This window comes from Podarcis gaigeae (assembly GCF_964106915.1).
Source record: "Podarcis gaigeae genome assembly, chromosome: 1".
NCBI classification, from domain to species: domain Eukaryota; kingdom Metazoa; phylum Chordata; class Lepidosauria; order Squamata; family Lacertidae; genus Podarcis; species Podarcis gaigeae.
The window spans coordinates 82,617,450-82,641,756 of NC_139678.1; the positions used below are offsets into that span (position 1 = coordinate 82,617,450).

General features: G+C 48.4%; 2 long non-coding RNA genes across 3 annotated transcripts; one reads left to right on the forward strand and one right to left on the reverse strand.

Moving 5' to 3' along the window:
* Window positions 1–1,943: 1,943 nt before the first annotated feature.
* LOC310846419 lies at window positions 1,944–7,773 on the reverse strand. Of its 2 annotated transcripts, XR_014565284.1 has the most exons (3): window positions 7,623–7,773; window positions 3,781–3,842; window positions 1,944–2,991 (listed from the first exon to the last, which is right to left on the reverse strand). It is a non-coding gene; the product is annotated as an uncharacterized lncRNA (long non-coding RNA). The 2 variants fall into 2 exon arrangements; XR_014565285.1 differs by lacking the exon at window positions 7,623–7,773 and having other exon boundaries at window positions 3,781–4,104.
* Window positions 6,454–11,832, forward strand: LOC310846413. The gene is made up of 3 exons (XR_014565283.1): window positions 6,454–6,609; window positions 7,813–8,176; window positions 11,742–11,832. It is a non-coding gene; the product is annotated as an uncharacterized lncRNA (long non-coding RNA).
* Window positions 11,833–24,307: the final 12,475 nt, after the last annotated feature.

Sequence of the window (24,307 nt, forward strand, 5' to 3'; positions counted from 1 at the left end):
CCTCTGCTAGTCAGTGTAGATGGTACTGAACTAGATGGACAAATTTTGCTTGTATTCATAATTGTGTGTTCATAATTTTGCTTGATTTCCATAATTTCATGGCTTGGAATAATCCAGCGATCCTTGGTGTAGAATGTTGCCTTGGCCCAGCCTTGACCCACAAAACCAACAACTGATCCAACCTTGATTTGTTTTATTTATGGCTGTGAGGTTTTGAACCCAGGCCTTCCAGGTTTAATGCATTAGCAGTATAGTATGAGGCATACATTCTATTGGGGGCATATGCTATATGAGGTAGTAGATAAGTTAGCTTAGAAGTGAGGGAGCCCAGATCAAATGTCATGCAGTTCGGTAGCCGCCTTCATGATCTCCAAGCTCAAGAATGAAATTAACTTTGCCACTGTATAATTTCTGCAAGCATTACTGAAATTAATTAGTTGTCCAGTGATTGGTGAATCCTTCCCATTTCTGTCTTGTTTGTTTAGCACAAACATAATTAGGGCTTTTGGGTTTTTTTGGTCACTGAATCATGTTTTCACATTTTTATCCAGCTGTTCTTCAGTAGTTTGGGTCTTTTTCATTTATCACCATTAATTAGTGTATGTATGTGGTTCTAATAGTGGTGATTATATAGAAGATCAATTCTCCATCTCTAATAGGTAGTTTATCTCTCTTTCTGTCATTTCCAACAAGTTGGCTGTGGTTCTTATTTATTTTAAACATAATTAAAGGGGTGCAATAGAAACTAGATAGCATTTTTGTAGCATTTCTCTCTAAGGTCCAAGGGAAAACATGTGAGAGAGATTTCCCACTGTTGCAAATGTTTTATCCTCTCTTGCTTGCTCAAATTCACACATATTTTTGCAGGATTTCATAAATATTTAAAAGAATGTACTTTTCGTATGAATTTTATATGGCAGTCATGGTTTAAAATGGTTTCTTCCCTGAACAGTGTGATATTTTTAAAATGTACATCTGATCTTAGGAAAGTGTTTAAGAAAGACTGGGACATGGGTGGCACCTTGGGTTAAACCACAGAGCCTAGGACTTGCTGATCAGAAGGTCGGTGGTTCGAATCCCCACAGCGGGGTGAGCTCCCGTTGCTCGGTCCCTGCTCCTGCCAACCTAGCAGTTCGAAAGCACATCAAAGTGCAAGTAGATAAATAGGTACCACTCTGGTGGGAAGGTAAACGGCGTTTCCATGCGCTGCTCTGGTTCGCCAGAAGCGGCTTAGTCATGCTGGCCACATGACCTGGAAGCTGTACGCCGGCTCCCTCGGCTCATAAAGCGAGATGAGCACCGCAACCCCAGAGTCGGCCACGACTGGACCTAATGGTCAGGGGTCCCTTTACCTTTACTAATCTAAAAATATTTAAATAGGGAAGGGGGCAGCATTCAAACGAGCATTTCCCCCCTCACTTTACACAGCAAAGATGGGGGCGGTCCTCTGTTTGTTGCTAGACTACAACTTCTACCATCCCTGACCATTGGCTCTGCTGGCCAGGACTGATGAGAGTTGGATTCCAAGAACATCTGGAGAAGTTCTGAACTTCTTCTCTATGGGACAATAACCTATGACACTTAAGGCAAGCACCCCTCTCCCTCCCTGGCAGTAAATGTCCAACAAAACTAAATTAAATAGCAAAGAGCCCTTTTGTGAGCTCTTCAGGCACCTGCCTTACCCTGTCTAACAACAGGACCGGGCCTGCACCACGGCTGGAATAATGTTTAAACACACAGCCTTCAGCTCCACTGTGATCAGTTTCCAGTTCCAACTGCTTGGTTGCTAGCACTTTTCTGGGAGTGGGGATTTGTATATTCTACAGTGGGTGGGGGGCGGAGTGTGAATATCTCCTGCCATCTGCTCCTGCATGTAATTATTCATATATCTTCCTTTTTTTAAAAAAACACAACACAATAAAGATTTAGAAAAGCATCTGAAATCCAGAAAACAGTTTGTATTCTCCACGATCACCCTTTGCCTGCAACAGCTAACTAGCTTGGTTATCAATAGTGAAAAAAGTTCAAAAAGCACGTGTGTACTGTTGATGGACTGAAGTGCAATGGAAAATAATTTCCTACCTGCATTTTTTGTTTCAGAGGTAGTGAGTAATGAAGTGAGCGAGGAGCTATCAAGGGAGGTGATATGAGTGAATTGGCCTGGAATGTGGGGCCCAGCAGACACCTGGAAGATAACAGTGTCAGTGAGAACAGCCTCTCCAGGTGACAAGTGACTGAGTCTTTGCATTGAGCTGGCTGCTGTGTGTGTGTGGCATAGATCAGCCTTTTGCAACCTGGTGCCCTCTGGATCATGTTGGACTCGGGCTCATATCAGCCCTAGCCAGCAGGCCCAACAATCAGGGATAATGTGGGCTGTAGTTCAAAAAAGCGTCTGGGGGGCACCGGGTTGGGGAACCCTGGTGCAGATTATGGCATCAGTGTACAGAGTTTATGGGAAGTAATGTTGTGCACATCTGACATCAGGAGTGTTCCTCTGCACAGCTCCTTGCGCTGTGTGTCCCTGATGCAGATGATGGCACCAGTATGCCCACTGGTTGTGGGAAGTGATACAGCACTTATGTGATATTGGAAGTGTGCCAGCAGCACGAGGAAGGAGCTGGGACTGTTTGATGCTGGCACTCGGTTTTGCACCAGGCGCAGTTCCTGCCTGTTTCACAGTGTCCCTTACAGCACACAGATACAGCCCTGTGTCACTAGGCTGAGGACCTTGAAGAACAAGTCTCATTCTCTTTCCATTCTCCAGCCAATTCCCACTCAGCCACCCCTCTGACTCGGTCAGCTTCTCATTGTACTCAAAGAGGCTCCCGATATGCTGCAGCTCTTTCTTCCCAGGCAGCTGGCGATACCAGAAGAAATTGTAGGGTGAGCTTTCTGAATGGGAGCAGTTGAGTGTCCAGCGCCCCTTTTGCAACATGCTGGCAAAGAGAGGCTCCTGGGTGACCTTCACTGTAGCTCCAATGCCCAACGAAGCTAAATGGAGAGAAAGGGCAAAATCAGGTGGGGCTGTGGAAGAAAATCCCTGGAGAGAGACTGTGGATTCACTGAGCCAAGGGAGGCTAAGTAAGAAAAGGGACCAGTTCCAGACACACTGGAGGATATAGGGGTCCCCAAAGATGGCAATGGTCCAGGCCACCAACCTGAGTTTGAGAGTCAGGCCCATGCTCACATCAAAACACTTACCACACCAAATGATTACAAGGAAAAAGAGGGAGCAGAGTTTAAAGAAGCCATAGGAGAACTGAGCTGGTGCTGCAGCCATGTTAGTCTGGGGCTGCAACAGCAACTGGAAAGAAACCGGAAGCTGCTCAATTTCCTGCAATGGTTGCAAGGGTTGAAGTTGGGTGGAGGGGGCGGGGTTAGGCAGGATGTGCTGCCCCCACAGCGACAGGGTGGGGCTCTTTCCTATTGGGTGAAGAGTTAAGCAAAAAGACTAGTGCAGAGCCTGAGCTGAGACACAAGTGCCACCAACAGGCAATACCTTAGGAAGCCTAATCAAAATGGCATGATAGAATGAGCGAGCTTCTCACATAGACCATCACCACCCTTTGTTTATGTTCCCTTTAATCCTGGGCTGCAGGGTGGGGGTCAGGCAGATTGGCTGAGGTTGCCTCACTGTGTCTAATAGTAGGGCCGGCCCTGGATACTCTGAGTGCCTCCTTTGCAAAGGCTTTGCCCTTTCACTGACACCTGCTTCTCTGCTGCTGCTGCTGCTGCTGCTTGTGGTTTTGAGGCTAATTCATGACACCCTCCAGCACTTACCGTTCTCTTCGCTGACATCTCAGCCCTCACTTCCTCTCTCTGCTCTGCGGTTTGACTTGTTCCTGCAAGTCGGTGGAAAAGAAGTCCGATTCTAGGCATGTTGACTCAGGTGAAAGCCCCAATTGTTTGCAAAGTCCCCAAATCTCTATGGCTCCTGGGTGGGTGAAGAGAAGGGTGAGCTGTAACCAAGGCTTTGAAGTTGTTGGCCAAAACAGCCCTCTCAACCACTAGGGGTTGGCGAGATTGGCTCCTGCCAGAGGCACACAAATCACGTATCAGACTATGGTGTGCAGGACACATGTGTGTGGTGACATGTTGCCACTGTTGTGGCAAAATCAAACGTGGGAGAAGCTTCCCTTCCTCCTCATAACATTTTTTTTGCCCTTCCTCCTCGCCTCCTCTCCTCACTGCAGTCACTTTGAGTACCTGGGTTGTGTAAAATGTAGTAATTTCTAAGGTGGCTATTGTGATAAAGTGCTTTTCTGAGAGAGAGAGAGAGAGAGAGAGAGAGAGAGAGAGAGAGAGAGAAGGCGGGAGGGAGGGAGGGAGGGAGAGAGGGGAGAAGGTTCAAATTCCATGCTCAGCTCAAAGTTTGCACTATATTGCACTCTAACCTTCTAATACAGAAGAAGAAGAAGAGTTTGGATTTGATATCCTGCTTTATCACTACCCAAAGGAGTCTCAAAGTGGCTAACATTCTCCTTTCCCTTCCTCCCCCACAACAAACACTCTGTGAGGTCAGTGGGGCTGAGAGACTTCAAAGAAGTGTGACTAGCCCAAGGTCACCCAGCAGCTGCACGTGGAGGAGCGGGGATGCGAACCCGGTTCACCAGATTACGAGTCCACCGCTCTTAACCACTACACCACACTGGCTCTCAGCTCCTTGCCAAGGGCACAAGGAACCCGAGATATGCCTCTGCCCCCCTCTGACATTTCCCTTTTTGTTTTCCTGTTAGTTTCTTCAAGGATTAAAAAGGATCTAGTTGTTAACATTTTGCATAGGTGAATGGTGTGTGGATTTATTCTGCCATGTTTGGAATCTCTGCCATCATCAGTTTCCTGGATCCTTCCCATTGGGAAACAAATAGCTCTTCTTCTGGACAAATAAAATGAAATTCCTTGTGGGCAGAAAATGAATCCATTCCCAGCTCCTTCCTTACAGTATGGTTCACAATCTACTTCATCATACTTTTCTCCCATGGTGTCTACCATCGTTTTTTAAAAATACGGGGCTGAATGAGGCCTTCAGGGAATACCTGATGCTGCAGTAATTCTAAAGTCAAGTAGGTGTGGATCCTTGGATGGGAAACCATTTCAAAGCCCATGCAAGAGGAGAGTGTGATATTTTTGGAAGCTGGTGTGGTTCAGTAGTTAGAGGGCTATGATCTGGGGGACTAGGTAGGGCGAATCATACAATTTAAGCATATTAAAAGCATATTAAGCAAAAGGATCCTGGGAACTGTAGTTGGCTAAGGGTGCTGGGAACTGTAGCTATTTGAGGGTTAAATAGCAGTTCCTATGAGTCTTGGTGTGTGTGTGTGTGTGTGTGTGTGTGTGTGTGTGTGTGTGCTTTAAATATGTGGTGCATACACAACCTTAGCTTCAAATCGATGCTTAGCTCAAAGCTTGCATGGTGATCTTGCACTCTAACCTTCCATAAAAAAGGTTATTATTGTGTAGGTAAAAAGACCTATGTCTGCACTTGCCTTGAGCAACTGGAATCCAGCCTGGGATAAATATGCAATAAATATAAACTGATTAAGCCCCTTCCCCGCTCCACCCTTTGATGTGCTAAGCTGCTAGTTCTATTCCCCTCCTGTCTCCCTGCCAGCTGTCCCCTCCCCAGCCCCCAGCATTAACAGGGTGGAGGGAGATGCTCTCAAAACATTTTAGTGGTGAGTATATATTATTGCTCCTTTGGCTAATCAATGCCCTGACTACCAGAGCGAGCAATCAAGATTTAAAGACGTTCAAGGAGATGGGCCAGCCATTAAGACATATGAGTCACTATGAAGTGCATATTGAAACCAGTGCTAAGATGGGCTGCTTCAAATCCCTCTGCAGTACTGTTGAATGAGAATATATTTTACCAGGGTGAATTATGTAGAACCAATGGAGGGCTTTATTGAATACATAACCAGAGAACAACAGCCTCCGGCCCAGAGATGCAGATCAGGCCAAAGTTACAAGGCAGGATCTCAATGCAGCAAAGAGCAACTATGGATTGAATCGGGGGTGGGAGGGAGAAAGGGGAACTAAATTAAAACCAAACGCTGCTTTATAAACCATCTCTGAAATAAAAGGAAAAAATGTGTTTGTATTGGGGGCGGGCCGCCATAAAAAGAATTTTTTAAAAACACCAGGAAAATATTAATCATGAATTTTAGAGGTGTCAGGTGTGGCCTCATGCTATGAATCAACCTGGCACGGGTTCAGGAAGGAGCAGAGAGGGAAAAGGGTGGGAGGGAGTGATCCCTACCACACTGTCTTAAGTAGGTCACACTTCTTCCGGGAAGATCTGCCCTTTTCTTAGCATGGAGCTGACTTTTCCCTGCAGAAAGGGAAACAGCTGTTTCCCTGCACTTGATGCAGACTGTGTGACTTTGCTTTGCTATGTGGAAGTTCTGCCCACGAAGGTTACATACCTGGGATAGTTCGTTCGCACATGCAGCTGCTGATGCTGCAGTTGGCAAGTGATCGCGATGAGTGAGCATGTGTGAATCAGCCCAAGGTCAGCGGATCCCACAGCAACGAGAGATGGGCCTCCCTTGGGAAGCAGGGGCGGTTGCCAAAGAGGCCCACACTTCCTCCTGACTCCTCTCTATGAGTGTCTTGGCTAGACGAGGAGGCAGAGGGCCAACGCATTAGTGCTATAAAGGAGATTGCATCCTTCATCCCTTCTGTTTATTATTAGTGCTAGGGTATCCCAGAAGCCATCATTTATTTCTCAAGAGCCTCCTGTAGGAATTTCAACAAGTGCAGTCATCTCATTCAGGCTGCCCATTCTCCCACCAGCTCACGCACCCTGCCCTCACTCCCCGATTCAATAGGTCTGCTTGATGCTGGGTTCAGGCAAAAGTGCCCACTGCAAAAAAAACCTGCCTGCCATCATTGCCTGTGCCCATTGCCCTAAGGGAGGGGCAGGTATGGGTGCTCTTGCCTGTGGGAGGCTCCAAATGCCATGGTATTAGCAGCCCTAAAATAGCATGCAACCCAAGACCATTGCCTGGAGCCATCTTCTGTTAGAAGCCGAACTTTGGCAGTCATGGCTTCAGGTTCTTATAACGCTCCCTAAGTGGAGTGCTGCTGGATCAGGCCATCAGCTGCGGCCTCCACGCTCACAGTGGTGAACCAGATGCCCATGGGAAGCCCAGAACACGAGAGCAACAGCGCTCTCCCGACCTTTGAATCTCATGACTAGTAGCCATAGACAGCCTTGCCCTCCATGGACTTATCTAATCCTCTTTTAAAGCCACCCAAGGCAGTGGCGGTCACTGCTTGAGAGCCAGTGTGGTGTAGTGGTTAGACCAGGGTTCAAATCCACACTGGACCACAAAGCTCACTGGGAGACCTTGAGCCGGTTTTGGCCTCTCAGCCCTAACCTACCTTACAGGGGTGTTGTGGGGGAGGCGGGGGAGAACCATGTATGCTGCCTTGAGCTCCTTGGAGGGAAAGGCTATAAATCAGGCATGGCCAAACTTGGTCCTCCAGCTGTTTTGGGACTACAACTCCCATCATCCCTAGCTAACAGGACCAGTGGTCAGGGATGATGGGAATTGTAGTCCCAAAACAGCTGGAGGACCACGTTTGGCCATGCCTGCTATACATACATACATACATACTTGTGGGACCAAATTCCATAGTTTAACTATATGCCAGGTGAAGAAGCATTTTCTTTCATCTGTCCTGAATCTTCAAACCTTCAGTTTCCGTTGATTCGTCCTGAACTCTAGTATGATAAGGCAGAGAGAAGAAAAACTTGTGTCTATCTGTTTTCTCCACACCAGCGAGTGAGAACCACCAGCAGATAAGGAATAAGACTTAAGGAAGGGCAGTGAGGATGTTGAGCGAGGGACTGATATGAGAGAGGGTGTTGTCGCTAGCAAAAGAGGCCCTGTTGAGGCATTAAGAAATGGCAGGCCTTGGCCAGATGGCAGAGGAGGGACCGTCAGGCCCAGATGCTCCAGGATATTGTGGCTGAAGCAGGAACGAAGCATCATTTCAATTCTTCATGTGCGCAGAGCACCAAATTGCTTAACGGCGCTTAAGCCATGCCTTGGCAGAGTCTGGTGCGTTTGACGGTGCAGTGGAAAGTTACGTCCAGCAGGTGGCACTGCGGAACTATGTCACTCTCCTCCGGAGGCAGCAAGTAAGGGACGCAGCGCCCAGTCAAGAGGTGAGATAGGATAGGGGATGGGTGAGAGGGTGGGGTGGGGGGATACAGAGACCCCGCCCCGCGTAAAACGGGGGGGGGGGGACTGTCGCAGCCAACGTAGCTCACATCCATCTCTCATTCATTTATTAAAGCATTTTCTCCTTCAAGAGATGGAATGCATAATTTAGCAACGGCAACGTGTGCAGAAATGAAGTATTAGTAATTTAACATTTCAATGTTAGATGGGATGCAGAAACATGGAATGCCGCAGGTAACCCCCCCCCCCCACTTAATATTTTGCCCTTCGTAGGCGCTCTCTGTATCTCCATACTCCAGGCACTCACCGCGACACCTGGGGTGAAGAGATGCTTATCAAGTTGTCGAAAGTCCGCATTACAGTATTTTCGCAAGAAGTGCAACCTCAGTTACAAGGACCAAGCAAGGAAGTCTTGAGTTTTTCATGTGCTTCTACAACTTCAATCAATCAATCAATCAATCAATCAATCAGTAGTCTCTCCCAAAAACTTTGGACTATTTCCCCATTTGCCTATCTGCTCTCCCTCCTGCGAGACATGAGTTCAGTGATGAGTTCAGTGGTGTTATTATTAGCCCCCTTTGGCCCGCTGAGCTGTCGAGGGGACCAGCCCCACAGCCTGATCTGCTGTCCCAGGTCTGTCCCCTGCCCCACACGTCTGGTTTACCAAGTAGAGACTGGCATGCTAGCCCCCAACCACTACTGGAACATAGTCCGAAGCTGAAGCCAAAGGATCATTGGCCCATCCACCTCCTTGAAGCCCGCCTGATGATGCTGGACTCCCACCAGCCCTGGCCAACATGGCCAACGGATAGGAATGATGGGAGCTGGAGTCCTGTCGCATCCGCAACGCCAAAGCTTCCCCATCCCTGGTCTAGCAACCCCTAGGCAGGTGTCTCTTCGGACTTTGCCTGGAAATGCCGGGGACTGAACCTGAGACCTTCTGCGTGCAAAGCCGATGCTCTCCCCACGGAGCTACGACTCTTCTCAGCTGTGCTGAGACCCTTGCGGGTTGTAAGGAACCACATAGATCAGAAACTGGGCCCCCAATAGCCACGATTCCTACTGTGGAACAAGGCTCTGGGTGTCAACTTCTAGCAGGGCTCCTGCGCTTTGGGCAGCACCCTGCAAGCAGAAACGAAGCCGGGGAATGCCAGGCTTAGCTTGCTACATTTCTTCACGCCAGGCTGCTGCTAAAAGGATAGGATCAGGGAGGAAGGGAGGAAGGAAGGAAGGAAGGAAGACGAAAGAAAGAAAGAAAGAAAGAAAGAAAGAAAGAAAGAAAGAAAGAAAGAAAGAAAGAAAGAAATCCAAATGATCGAGGGCTGACAAAAGAGTGGATTCGCCCTCCTCTTATAATGCGCTATTATCTATACGGCGATGCTAATGCATTCAAATGCGCGTGCACACACACGTAGTGAATAGATGATTGATAGATAGATAGATAGATAGATAGATAGATAGATAGATAGATAGATAGATATAGATATAGATAGATGACAGATAGATAGATGATAGATAGATGATAGATAGATAGAGGTAGGTAGGTAGCTAGCTAGGTATTAGTGGTTTTTAAGACATTTAACAGGGGATGGGGGAGGGAGTTGCTAGCGGTTAATTAATCTGGAATAAAAGAGTGTAACCATCTTTCCACCACATACAAAATACTTCATCTTGGGGACTTGGGATTCATTAGTCCGAATAACTACCATCTGCTCGTTTTCTGTTCACAATGGATTATTAGAAGAATGCCTGGGCGTATTGTGTGGGGCGGAGATCCACTCCATAAGGATCTCTTGATCGGGGGTACAATGCAATGGATATAGTGGGGTGGCGCTGAGTGTGCCCTTAAAGAGAATAGCCCTTAGGCAAGGCTAGCAGCGCAGTGTACAAACAACTCTGCAGGCGTTTCCGGGGGTGTCGGGTCAGCCCTGCCGGCTCCTCTCTCTCCCCACCCCCACCTCCGAGCCATTCCCTTGTACTGTATAGGAAGGGAACGTAGAGAGGAAGCATTTTGGACTTTCTTCCTGCGTTTAATTCAAGGTTCAAAGACACTTCATGCACACTGAGGCCAGTCGAGATTATATATATATCCCTCCCTCACCCAAAGCCTTTTCAGTGCTTCCCAACAGGCAGTCGCTCAACAGGTGCAGCTTTCTGGCCAACCCCTCCCAGCTTTACTTCTTGAACTTCTGCCTGCCGATTAGCTCTTAAAGGCGCAGGAGCCTTGAGAAACGCAGGTGAGGGGAGTATCTGATGACCATTCACCACTCTCCTGTCCCCCTCCACCCCCCGCCACAAATATGCTTCGAGATAATAATAATAATCCCGGGGCGCGGGGGAAGGCAGCAGCGATGAGCAAACCGAGGGACTGAGAACGGGAAAACAACGTGTTTTTTGCTGCTTAACAGGGAACAGATGGCGCGAAAGGGCTGCATCTCCTCCTGCGGGGGCCGGGATTAGAGGGGGGGGGAGATGGATGGATGGAAGAGGGGGCCCAGCAGAGACAAGCACCAGGAAGGATTAAACCCCTCATCTCCCGATGAGGAGCAAGCAAGAAGGGCGGGTTCTCTTTCTGGCCCCGCCCCTTTCATTCATGGAGGGAGCGGGCCAGGAGGAAGCCGGAGAATCCCCTGGAGCTCGGCTTGAGCTGGGAGCTTCGGCTTTCTCTATCTTCGTATTACAGTACAAGGAGGTCCCCAAAAAGGCTGGAGAGTGTGCGCGCGCGAAGCGCTCATAAGCCCCTCTTTCCATCCAGGGGAGGGGCGCAAAGCCCTCGGGGCGCGCGTCTCCGGGGCGCGTGCAGAGTACATTTCGATCCGCGGCACTAAACCGCCGCCCATTCGGGAACACGGACTTCCCGAACGCGCGGGCGTGGGTTCCAGGAAGGAAAGGCAAGGCGGGCCGCTCCCCTCTTTCCTTTAAAACAGTAAGAGCAGCAGCGAGGAGTCCTGCCCTGAGCAGAACAGCACACGCCGATCCTGGCTGGCCCGGCGCCTTCTTCCTCGCCAGGAAGACCACCTTCATCGCCGGCCGCGTGGTGCCAGGATCGCAACGCACAGCAAACCCCACCCCGCCTCTCTGGGCAGAGGTGCCAACTTGAATAAAATTGGGGGGGGGGGGAATCGATCACATGACACGCACACTATTTGAATGGCAGCGCCCATCAGCTTGAGAGGGCCCAAAGGGACATTGGCTCCTGCGCCTCTGGGTGTCTCGCTTTCTTGGCACAGACAGAGCATCCAGTGGTCAGGTCTTCAAGGCCAGAAAGCCTTGAAAGCAAAGGCTGCAGCGTTGGAGGCCCAGGCATAGTCCCATTGCTAAGACCCCCCCCTCAAAATCCAAGTTGTTCCATCCCGCCCTTTCTCCATAGAATGCAAGAATGGCACACAGTGTTCCCCCCTCCCTTCTTCTCCCCTTTGAACCTCACACCAGCCCTGCAAGGTAGGCCCAGGCTGAGAGACAGTGACTGGTCCAAGGTCACCCAGTGGGGATTTTCACCCTCACTGCCCCACTTTTGTTCTAACGGTCTCTAACCACTATGCATTACAGGAGGAGCTTCGGAGACAGAATCGCTTGAGATGTCAACCAGCCCCACACCTTTACTGGAAAACAGCTTTTTTGTAATAATGAAACACCAAAACAAAGTTTTAAAAAGGAAATCTATTTTTGTTGTTATTACACTGGCAAAATGCCCTTCATGATGACATGACAGGTGCCGTGTGTGGAGAGAGAGATGGTAGTTTGAATTCAGTAGGACTTGAGTTGGCATGGCTAGAATAATTGTGCTGTAAGCTAAATGCTGTAAGCTAAACGGCAGCCCCTCTTGGTCACAATGCAGTGTGACAGCTGTGATGGGACTGGGCTTTCATATTGCTTTAGAAACACTTATAACTCATTCTCAAACAAATATCTGCATGAGAAGTTTGAAATTTTGAGGAGCAAAATAATCTTCTCCTCGACCTCCTCCTAAACCTCATTTCCAGTTCCAAAGAAAACAATGAACATTCATTTTGAAGTAAAGGAAAACATTTCAGTGTATCACACTTACTGGAGACAAAAGTAATAGTGCAGTATGAAAATTGTTCTTCAGACAATCTGTCTGAAATGAGGGGTAAAGAGCTCCAGGCCATTAAAATTTCAAAATAGATTAGGTTTGCAAAAAATAAAACAGAAAGGAGACCATAAGTAGCAGAAGAAAAAGGTGGCTGTGAACAGACAAATGCTTCGGTTTCCAATACTGTGACAAAATGTTAATTGCATTTTCCAAAATGTCCTATGAGCAAGAAAATCACAGGGGATGTTGCCTAGAGACAGAATATTTAAAAAACGATCGTTCTGGAAATCTGGATGCCCTAACATTGCTCTCTTGAATGACTCCAACCAAGGATCACCTTTCTCCTCCCTGCACCTCTGTTTTCCTATCTACATAATTGAGATAATGGGTACAATCCCAAATCATTAAAAGTAATGATGCCATGGCCTTCAAATCCAAGGAAGTGAGGGCTAAACCATTTCACCTCTCTACTGTGAATTGTTTTACATATGGATGCATGGAGCTAGTTTTTAAAAAGAAAAGAAAACCCTACAGGTTAATCTCCATTACACATTTTAAAAGGTGGCATCCCGTCTTTTAACACAGTTCCCTAGGGATAATAGGCAAATCAAAACGGTGAATACAGTATTGGCCGATAGATAGCACCTCGCTTATCAGAGCAAAAGGTTATGACCCTTTAAGAAATGAAGCAATACCAAAGCAAAGCTCTCTCTCTATCCTGCCTTTCTTTCTGCAAAGTGCAATGCAATCCTATACAAACCTTCAGCTGGTGGGCCAGAACTGATCCATGGGGGGCCTTTTTGTCCAGGTCTACCTCCCTTCCTGCTCCTCCCTGTGCATAAAGCAGCCTCCCATTAGAGCCAGTGGAAGTTCAAACCGAATTGCCACATCAAGAAGCATTTTCAAGGAGAGGGTAGTTTGCTGCATACATGTCTACTCAGAAGTAAGCCCTTATTAAGTTAAATGGTGCTTACTTCCAGAAAAGTGTGCACAGGACTGCAGCCTTATTAGCCTTCATACAGACTTTTCTCACAATGAGGAAGGTTGCTACTTGCATTTTTTTTCAAATATGAAACCTTAGGCATGAGGAACTGACACATCCTCCACCATAAAGCCTCTGTCCATGTGAAGAAGGCTGTGGCAGGACTTACCGTAACTGAGTTGATGCTTAAGCTTCCATATGGCACCTGAATTGCGTCACACCACATATGGTTAACTGCCCTGTGGTTACTTTTGTCAAGTTTGGACCCTTAAGAAAATCTATTTGAAGGAGGAGAAGGAGAAAGTGACCTGTCCCAAGTTCAGCCAGTGAATCCAGAATCCAGCCAGGCTATGATGGATCCACTTCTCTCGGGCCTCATGACTTCCTGGATCCTACGCTGCTAGCCATTATAATGTTTATTATAATTATATGTAAGGGAAAGGGTTAATCCTTGGCACTGGAGCATTCGGGAGTGGGAGGGAAGGAGCTGGTTGCCACTTACTCATGACTGCAAATTCCAGGGAACGTGTTTCATGTTCTGGGGATCGCAAATAGAAAGGGGGAAACGTGTTAATTAAGACAGAATACAGATGAGGGGGGAAGGGAGAGAGGAAAAGGAGGAAAAAAGGAAAGGTGAAGTGGAAGAAGGGGGGTGCAGAGCAGGGAAGGCCCAAGGATTTTTGCACCGCTGCTTTGGGGGAAATATACCTACCCAAAGGTGCAGATGCGGGAAGCGTTAACCCAAGAGATGTTGGCTCCTGAAGCATAAAATCCAAAGGGTACCTCCTATCTAGGTTACAGCGGGGACGGGTGCCCGAGGCCAGAAGGCAGAGAGGCCAGTAGCCGGTGGAGTCAGAAGCCGTGGCAAGCCGAACCGATTCATTCCAGTTTTGTTCCCAACCTCCACGCTGCTGACGTCCACCAGGGCAACACTGAGAGGGAGGAAGGTGACAACCTGGGACGCAGCATGGCCTGGTAGTCTCTAGCGCCACCTACCGTTGGCCTCCCTGCCTTCCGCCCTACCAGCCACCGGGGAAGGTGTCATCCTGTCTCGCGCGCCCCATTCACACCGCACTGCAGCCCGACGGGAAGGACAAAGGCCTCCCGCCCCACACCCAATCTAGGCTGAATCCCAAGGAGTTTCTCTTTTGCTAGGGGGCGGGGGGGAAGTCCAGTGCTGTTGCTTTCCCTTCCTCCGTCCGCGAATTTCTCAGCCAACTGCCTCCTGGTCCTGCTCCCCAGGTGCTGTTCCTGCTCTCTCTCGCCCCCTCTCCTCTCCGCCGCAGGTCAAGAGCTGAAGGGCATGGTGGGGAAGCGAGGCCAAAGTAGTAAGAACGGTAGCTGCTCCTTCCTAAATGGCCCTGGGAAGCAAGCCGGAGAGAGGGGTTCCCTTGACCCTGTCGAAGGTTTTCACTGGCCCCCCTCCCGATCTACTGTGCCAGCCGCCCTGCCTCTCCCTTGTCCTGTCCGCCCTGGTGCAGCGCTGAGCTGAGAGGCAGGTGCGCGGGCGAGGACGCAGAGAGGACATCGGCCAGGCCGCTGGCGGAGCAGATCTGGCCAGGATGATAAAAGAGGGAGCGTCTCTAGGGACAGGGAGAGGGCTGATTCCGGAGGTCACAAACTGCAGGGGAGGAGAAGGAGCGCAAGGGTTAAACACAGCTCTTGACGCACGTGACTACGGGCTTGTGAATGAGTTAACTCCTTAACTTTTTTTTTAACCTCCCCTTTTGCACCCTCGCCCAATCTGAATGAGATAAGGTGCGCCGTTCCTCTTTCGGCTCCTGCTGATGAGGCAGTGCTGTCAGGAGGCGCAATCCTGCGCTAATCTGAATGGTTCGATCTGGATTAATTAATCCGGAGTGGTCTCTCGTCGCCGCTCGTCACAATCAATAAATACGGATTAGCGGAGTTTGTTCTCTGGGGGAGTCAGAGAAGATCCCAGCAGCGCCCCAAATGCTGGGGAATGTCTGGTGGTGGGGAAAACGGAGGTGGCGAGAGAGGCAGAGCCGGAAAGCGGGAGCCGCAGATATGGCAAACAAAAGAGCTGCCTCTTAATTTGGAGAGTCACGTGGCGGGGAGATGGGCGCGGTGGGCGAGGACTGTCGGAGGAAGGCCCTTTCCTGGAGAGAACTTTCTTGGGCAAGGAGCCACCAGGGACGAGGGCGAGGAAGAGGAGGAAGGGAAGATGACCTCTCTCTCGGGTTTCGGAAGGTCTGACGGGGCAGGAGGCATTAAACATTCATGGCGGCAACTGGAGTGCCTCCCACCGATCCCCCCCCGGCTCTCATTGTCTGCCGGCTGATAACTGAGCCGCTATCGCGTTGCATCGGTCGCAAGGCAAAGAATGGGCACTGCCAGTCACGGGAGGGAGACCGGAGAGCTTCCAGCCGACAGTGCCCAGCCAGTGCCCAATCAAGACGGCACAAAACAAGCGCTCTCTCAATGCCCGGCTAGGGTTGCAGTATCAAACTTCAGCTGATCGGGCTGGAGGCTGGGAGCTGCTTTCCAGGGAGAGGGAAGGAAAAAAGACGCGGGAACCGCGCTGCGCAACACAGCGCCTCTGCGCTTTGGAGATAGGCAAGGAGCGTGTGTGTGTGTGTTTGCAGCACAGAGGGCGTGTCTCGGCGCTACAGCTCTCGCCACCGCACCCCCACGAGAATCCTGGGAAGTGTAGTTGAATGCTGAGAATTCTGTTTGGAATTGCCAGACCCCACCCACAGGGCTGCAGTTCTCAAGGCTCCCTGGGGGAAAGAGGGGCTACCAAGCCAGTACAGTGGTACCTCGGGTTACATACGCTTCAGGTTACAGACTCCGCTAACCTAGAAATAGTACCTCGGGTTAAGAACTTTGCTTCAGGATGAGAACAGAATTCGTGCTCCGACGGCGCAGCAGCAGCAGGAGGCCCCATTAGCTAAAGTGGTGCTTCAGGTTAAGAACAGTTTCAGGTTAAGAACGGATCTCCGGAACGAATTAAGTTCTTAACCTGAGGTACCACTGTATGTATATTATGGTGTAGATTGAGTTGAAAGGAAGCAATTACATATTCCCACACTTTATGCAGAGGCAGGGACATCTTTCCAGATCACACAGACCAGAGCACAGGCGATCATGCATCCTGATAGGGCAACTGCCTGTCAGTCAGTTTAAGAATGAAGTTTAAGAATGAAGGCAGTTTAAGAATGAGGGCAGTTTAAGAATGAAGAACCTTAAGAAGGGAGAGTGATGCAGGGGGGGGGGGGGCCTTGAAATTCTCCATGTCACCTGGTCACAGCCTTCTTCACTAGAATCAGAGTTGGAAGGGACCTTGAGGAACATTCTGCAATGAAGAAATATGCAGCTGTCCCATACGGGGTTTGAACCTGTAAGCTTGGCATTATCAACACCACACTCTAACCAGCTGAGCTATCCAGGCTGAGATGTGTTCCTATTTCATTTATAGCAATGATTTCTAAATGTATCACTATTTTCAGGTGATACTCATTCACATACTGTACTGGCAAATTCAGGTTGTGCAATTAAAGCTGATTTGGGGCTGGACTTTTTGTAATAAGGAAAGTGCCCTGGAAAGTTTGGGGTAACTCTTGCTTGACACAACCTAGTCAAATCTCCCTGCAGACAAATCAGGATGACTGCTTAATAAGCAGGTCGTATGGAAGGGACCTGTCTCACAGACGCCTTTTTATGCCTGGTACAGCTGTAGAGCTTTGCCAGTCCACACATGAAAATCAGAAAAATGGCACAGGTTTTTTTTAAAGACAAAGGTGAAGACAACATTTATTTTTTTAAAAAACCCCGAAACTGGAATGCAACAGCTTGTCAGCAGCCAGTTCGGATTCCCTGCAATTGCTATGATATAGTGAGCAAATCTAGCAACCGGTGAAAACAGCAAGTGTGGAAGCAGCCACTGCCTTTAGAGGCAAAAGCACACCATCGCGTGCTATTAGCACTACAAATGTGTGTAACAGCATCTTCTCCACGCCTCTGTAGCTATGCGATGTGATGGTTGGTGTGTGTGTGTAGGCTTCTAAGTGCAAGCGAAGGTGCGTGTGTAGCGTGCAAGAGAGACTGAGAGCAGATGTACAGGGCATGTGTGAAAAGTTCTCTTGGATCCCAGGGACATACCCGGTGCTGCCTTGGCTCTTGCTGACTGGCTGGAAATTGGGTCACTGCAATGCTGTGATGTCACACTTCAGTGCTCTGTTAGAATTACAGTGAAAGGGGCCCTTGGGAGGAGAGCTGGAGCCACTGCTAAACAATACAAGGAGAATCACTTCAAATCTACTGTAGCCGGGGAAGTGCACCCACTGCTTGTCTAGGGAGACATTCTTTGTGGAAAGCCTATAAGTATTTGGTCTCCCCTGTTCTGAAGCCAGATGGTGAAGATGCCTCCTGTTGGGCTGGAGAGGAATCCCTGCACAATTTGATTGGCAGCTTTGTAGCGCCATGGCTGTCATAATTGTGGAAACTTTCACACCTGTACAGTGCAGCTTCTGAAAATCCCTCTTCGGCTCTGCACAGGACTTGAAACCTGACAAATGTTTCCTTTTTGCAAATCAAAGCTAGTTATGAAACCTAGACTCACCTGTTCTGTACTGGAAGGACCAGGGATTACCAAGGAAACATTCCAAGGAAATAGAAAAAGGAAGATGTAAATGAAGGAACAATGATTTCTTTAAATTCATTCTCAGATTAATATTTCTGTATTTAAACAACTATGGATGCAAACACCCTTTAAAAGAAAACAATTTGTGGTTCCTGGGACTATATCAACAAAGAAAGTCAAGCAGCACTCAGGGAGATATATCCAATTAAGCCATACTCGGGGTAGATCCACTGAGATCAGTGTACTCAGAGATGGTTGATGCCATTGGGACTGGTAGGGTGGAAGGCAGGGAGGCCACCAGTAGGTGGAGCTAATGACCGGTGGAGCCAACTAATTCTGGTTTTGTCCCCATCCTCCTTCCTGCTGAGTTCTACAAGAACAACACTGAGGCTAAGAAGGAGGAAGCTGACAGCCAAGATCTCTCCATGGATTGGCTATTGAGCAGGCAGGTAGGCTGATGAGGAGTGGGTGAGGACAGGCTGAGTGTGGTGGGGCAGTGCCCCATTCACCCTAATGGCCCAGCATCCACTGATCAGTGTCATTAAGTACATTGACACTGATTTCAATAGGTCTACTCTGAGTATGGTTTAATTGGATATCACCTTTAGTATTCCAAAATAACAATGAGCATGCCACAGGGGTGAGGAGGGGACTTAATAAATATTATTCTGGCTGCTATTTATGTACACTCACCTGGGAATAAACCCACGGAACCTACTTCAAACATGGATAATATTGTTTCAGTGAGGCAAGAATGTTGTTGGCAAGCCTGTTTCTTGCCCTGCTATGGCCAAGTCCAGCTGTGGACTTGAAAAGTTTGACACCTTCAAACATTCGAAGGAAAAGGATTCCCTTTTCCTAGTGGCAAGAGAAAAAACTATGAATCAATGTGGGTTGGGGAGCAGAGATGTACTGGCTGAGTTCCTAATTCCCTGGTTTGGAGTAGGAATTTGTCCAGCTTGTAATGCTCAACTAGAAATCGAGAGTCACTTCCTCCAGATCTTCTCTGGGTGAGAATGTAAAATGAGTTTCTGCACATGGGCAGTCAGAGTTTAGGCTGACGAGGCTGCTTTGTAAGCACATGCACGTAAGTTCTTTAATTTTATCCCCTTACTCTCAGTGAAACTCATTGATCACCATGAAACTATGTGAATAACAAAGCCAGCTGCTTCATAGCTTATGTGCAGAAATTCTTTAATGCCTGCCCCTTACTCTCAATGAAACGCTCATTGATTGCTGTGAACTACGTGACCAAATTAGCCAGCCAAGCAGTCTTCTGCTTAGGAAGAGGGTCTCTCGATTGCAGTCCGACCTCTCTGTTGTTTCTTGCAAGTGTTTCACTTGCTTGCTGTCCCCCATCTAGATCTAACACCCTATCTTGCTACTGAACGGAGTCTGCTTTGGGCAAGGGAGGGGTGGTTACATTTGCAAGTGGCTCTGAACCATGGCTGATGATGCAGGGAACTGCAATTCCCCAGAGGATGAATATGATAAGGTCTCTGTGCCTGGCACCATCAGAATGCATGTGACAAACAACATCAGGAGCCAGAAACAGATATTGCTCTCAACCACCACCCCTCCACACCCCACAACCCCAAGAAAGTGTGTAAAAACTGAGACGGTTCAAAATTGAACTGTGGAGAGTTTGTCCAGCAAAAGTTCGGAGGCAATTGGTAACTATAATTTTGCTATTTAGTAGGTGTTTACAGGTGGAGAAGGAATTGGCAAACCACTCCAGTATTTTGTCAAGAAAATCCATGGACATAAAAAGGAGAAGCTTTGAGAAGAAAGTGAGAGTTTCCAAGGCTTGCTCTGGTTCATGGGGTCACGGAGAGTCGAACACGACTAAGACGACAAAACAACAACAACAAGGTGTTTACGGGGCATTTTGCTACCTGAGACAACCCCCCCACCCTGGTTCCATTTCATGGTCAGAATCCAGTCAGATGTTAGTCTGGTGATGTTCCATCACACCCAAAGGCAGCAGGTTAGCTTAGGGGTGTGTAGCAGGGCCTGTGTCTGAATGGACCTGGGTGGAAGTGGGATTTATCCTGCAGTGCTCCATACTTTTAAGAATGTAAAGGCTGCCATATTTCTGAAACCACCAGGTCTTTAAAAAACAACGACAGCAAGAAATACATTTGAAATTATATCAGAAAGTGTTGTGTATGAATCATTTGGGTGAGGAAAGCGTCTGAGTGCTGGATGACTTGAATACAAAATAATCATACTTCCAAACTGCATCTCCAGTTGTTAAATAAGCCGTGTATCCCCTACTCCAGAAACAGCCTGCATTTAAATGAGAAAGAGATTTTTGAAAAGCCCAGTGTCTTGCACCTTATAATGGTCCGTTTCAGATGCCGTAGGACCGCCATCCTCAACGTGGTGCCCTTCAGATGTTATTGAACTATAACTCTCACCTCCGCTGACCATGCCAGCTGGCACTGATGGAGTTGCTGTCTTGCAGTATCTGGAAGGTACCAGATTAGGGCAGGCTGCCTTGGAAGAAGCATAGCACAGCCCAGGGCACTAATACAGATTAGCAGGTCTCTAGCACACATTCCTTCTATCCAGTAGTTCATGCTTTACCCTCCACAAGACAGGAAATGCCCAGAACATCTTTGCTGATACCTACCTGTCTAGTTTTTCTCTGAAGATGGTTGTCTTTCACCAAATCCTATGGCAGTGGATTTCAAATATCCATTGTCCACTGAAAATGGATCAGTTCAGAGAGAGGCACATTTAAGACCATTGATTTCAAAGATGTCTCTGGGACAACAAACTACACATGACATGGGAAATTGGATTCTGTAATGTCATTTCATTTGCTTAAAAGCATCTGTGAAGAAGGGGTTTGGATTTGGATTGTGGTTACAGTGCTGGGGGAAAAGGAGGGGAAAGACCACTTCCTCCTGCACTGTTTTCCTGATCAAATAAGACACAAACCAGATGCTGTTATTAGCCATGGAGTCAAATAAGCACAGGCATTACTATTCCCTTCTGTGATGAACAGCAGCTGGGCATGTGAGATTTGATAAAATCATGGAAACACTGTAGGGGGAAATGTTCAACTTTGCTTCCATAGCACGGCAGCCCGGACCCAAATGCCTCCCACCCCACCTCCTCTATATGGCTGCTTTTAAGCAAACAAAAAGATGTCAGAAGAGCCAGTCCATGGACCTCTCACTTCATGGTGGCTTAACAGTCACCTAATTCAGTGTAGACTTAGGGACGTTAGTTTGGTCCTTAAGCACTACATGTCATTTTTGTGCTGGACGGCAATGTCTGCATTCCAAATCATTTAGGGTTCAAAATTTGGTGTAGGAGAAGTTTAGCACCCTTCTCTTCTTCCACCCACTGATTTATCCTGTGGTGCCCAGATGCAAAAGAAGACATGACTTCTGCATGTAAATGAAGGGATTTCAGCAGAAGTTGGCCAAGATAATGTGCCATTCCACCCGCAAGAGAGGTTGCACACATGTTTTCTGCCTTGGGAATGGAAGTAATTCTGCTGCCCCAAATAGATGTGTTTGACTTACTTCCCAGTGCCTCATGTTCTTTTAATATCCATCATGCGGATGTCTCTGGGAAGGTCAAGTTTACAGCTGGCTGTCACGTCAAGGCTCAGGGGAAGCATGAAGTCCAGTTCCATACCATTCCCATGCCCTCTTTTCGTAGGCCGCTCTCTCACTTCTCAATTGATTTATTTTCTGAAAGCTCCCTTGAATGGCTTCCTGGCATTCCCCACATCTGTCTGCCAGTCTACGCTCCTCTCCGCTCCAACCTGCTCGCTCATCCTGGCTGCCTTCCCCAGAAGACCAATCTCCTTTTGCTGCTCCTGCCAGAGTGACCCCAAGAACCGAAGCAGGGAGGGGGGAATCAATGCTTACCCCTGCGGGTCGCGTGGCTCTCACAGAGCCTGCATTATGTCTGTGCAGCTGGAGCAGGAAGGGAAGGGAATGCAGCGGCCCGTAGGCTTTTCATAAACACAGGACTTCCAGCTGCGATTTGGCCGGAGTGTTCCTGCCACTGGGATCATTGAGATTTATTTGTGTTTATAGAGCCCTGTTGAGCCCAGCAGAGTTGACAGTAGTTGCAAGCTTCTGCCCTAAGTACTATATAAACTCTGTCAGCAGCTGAATCATGCCTGGATTGATCTGCCGGCTTCTTAGAGCAAGGTGGCTGACAGGAAGGGGAAAGAAAGGCGACAGCCCAGTCAAATGAATGCAGCAGGACAGGCCTCCAGGCACCTTGACCTGTGGTTCAGCTAGTGGGCTCTCCCCTCCCCTCTCGTCTCTCTTACAAAGAAGGGCCTATCCAATATTTAGTGGCACAGTTCTGTCTCTTTTCCACATTGTGAGAGCTTGAAGGAGCCAGGTGCCATCGCCTTGCCTTCGGATTCCATCTCTCTGTGTGTCAGAAGAGGGGAAAGTTCTCGTATCAAGAGCAGGGATGGGGTCATCTTGAAGGGTTGGCAGAAAGAAAATTTTGGAGGGGGGCAGGAGGGGGCAGAGAAAGAAGGGGAGCCGCTGTGGAGGGCAGGAAGTGGGGGGAAAGCCATTTTGCGGCAGCCGGCTTACACTCTGGGCTGCAGAAGTTCTCCAGGTCAGGGGCAGAGGCGGGCATGAATGGTGCTAGCTGCAGAAACATGGCATGGCTTTCGGTGGTGGGAGAGGACCCAGCATATGGATCAGCAGAGGGTCTCCGAGCCAAGATGACCCAGGGAGAGTTCCTGCCTGATATTAATAGGGCAGCCTCTCACACTTCGCTGCAAAAGAGGAAAGGCCCTACCAAAGCAAGGACAAGAGAGAACAGGTTCCTGTCCTGTCTGCTACTTTGCATAAATGCAGATTTAGTATTAATGGGCATAATTTAAATAGAAGCAGAAGAATCCCCACCATAGAATGAAAGACTGTGACTTGCTCAGTCTACTACCATCCAGGTGAGGTTGATGGGCAACTTCACACACTCTCTCTCTCTCTCACACAAACACTGCTCACCCTCTCTTCCTATGGCCAAATCATATTGAACCAGGCAGCACCTCCAATAGAGAGCTGTCCTCTGTAAAAACAGGACACCTGGCCACTCTAACAATACCTGCTCAGAGGTGATGCAGAGAGCTTGCCTTCCTAATAAGTGCATTTATCAAAAACTGGACTGGAATCCCTGGATTACAAAGGATCATCCTATGACTGATGATACGACAAAGGCAATAGCCTGGATCATGCCTAAAAGACGAGGGCCTCCTTTTGTGAGGTCAGCCCAGGAAACAGCATCCCCATTCTTACTAAGGTGGGACTCTGCCTCTGCCTCTGCCTTCGTCACCTTCTCTTCTAGGCTAACCGGATTCCTCGGCGCTGCTGTCTGATGTCCTGGGTTCTTGAAATATCTTTCCCTTTCCATGTTAGCATCTTAATAGCCTTATGTCTTTAAGATACAAAACCATTTAAGGCCTTTATCTTCTGCTTTCCTGCTGCCTAATCCTCCTGATCCCCCTCCGAACAGCTGTTTCTTCCATCAAATTGGAATGCAACTAACCTTAGATTGAGTGACCACCCAATGAGTTGTGGCAAGGGGACCAAATTCCCTGCTGACCCTTAAACCAGGGCAGGATGGGTGTGAGCCGCTGAGCAATGACCAGCTGCAGTTCAGTCCCCACCAACTGAGATAGCAGCATCCTCTGTCCTTGAAGAGGTGGTGGGAGAGAATGAGAAAGGCTCTCCTCCCTCAGCGGTGCCAAATGCACACGGGAGGGGAAGGAAAGAGAACCAAGAGCACACAATCGGTCAGTGTCAGAGACAAAACAAGAACCCAATGGCCATTTCAAGAGAGGCAATTCATTTCCTCCTAAAACCAGATGTGCAGAGAACAAGGATGAACAACTATGGGAGTGTTTCAGAGAACAGCGTAAGGAGCTGTATCCTCAGTATCATGCATTTATTTCCTAGATGAGAAAAGCGGCAACTGCTTCCTTCATGCAAGGGGCCAAGCGAGATGAAATGCCATTTGTGCCCTCAAAGCACTGATGTGAACGGCTTTTAAAAGTAAAGAGCAGGCATAGAGACCTGATGGGGCAATGACGCAAGGATTGCCACTTGCAGCTGGGTCCAGCTCAGTCTCCTTTGTTGCTGCTGCAGGGAGGCTCTTCCCAGGGAGGCTCACCTGGCACCTTCACTACTTATCTCCAGGTAAAAACGTTCCCTTTCTCCCAGGCCGTTGGGTAAATAAACATCCAGTGGCCTTTTAAACTGTGTGTGTTGGAGTTACTGTTTGTTGCTATGCTATGTATTTTTGTGTTTTTATATTGTAGACTGCCCTGTGATCTTCAGATGAAGGGTGGTAAAGACAAAATAATGCTAATGACGACAACAACAACAACGCAGGAGGATTTGAGCTTACCACCACCACCAGTGCACCCCCACTCTGGCTCTCCCTGCCCTATGCAGACTATTTACATTGGAAAAGTAAAAGAAGAA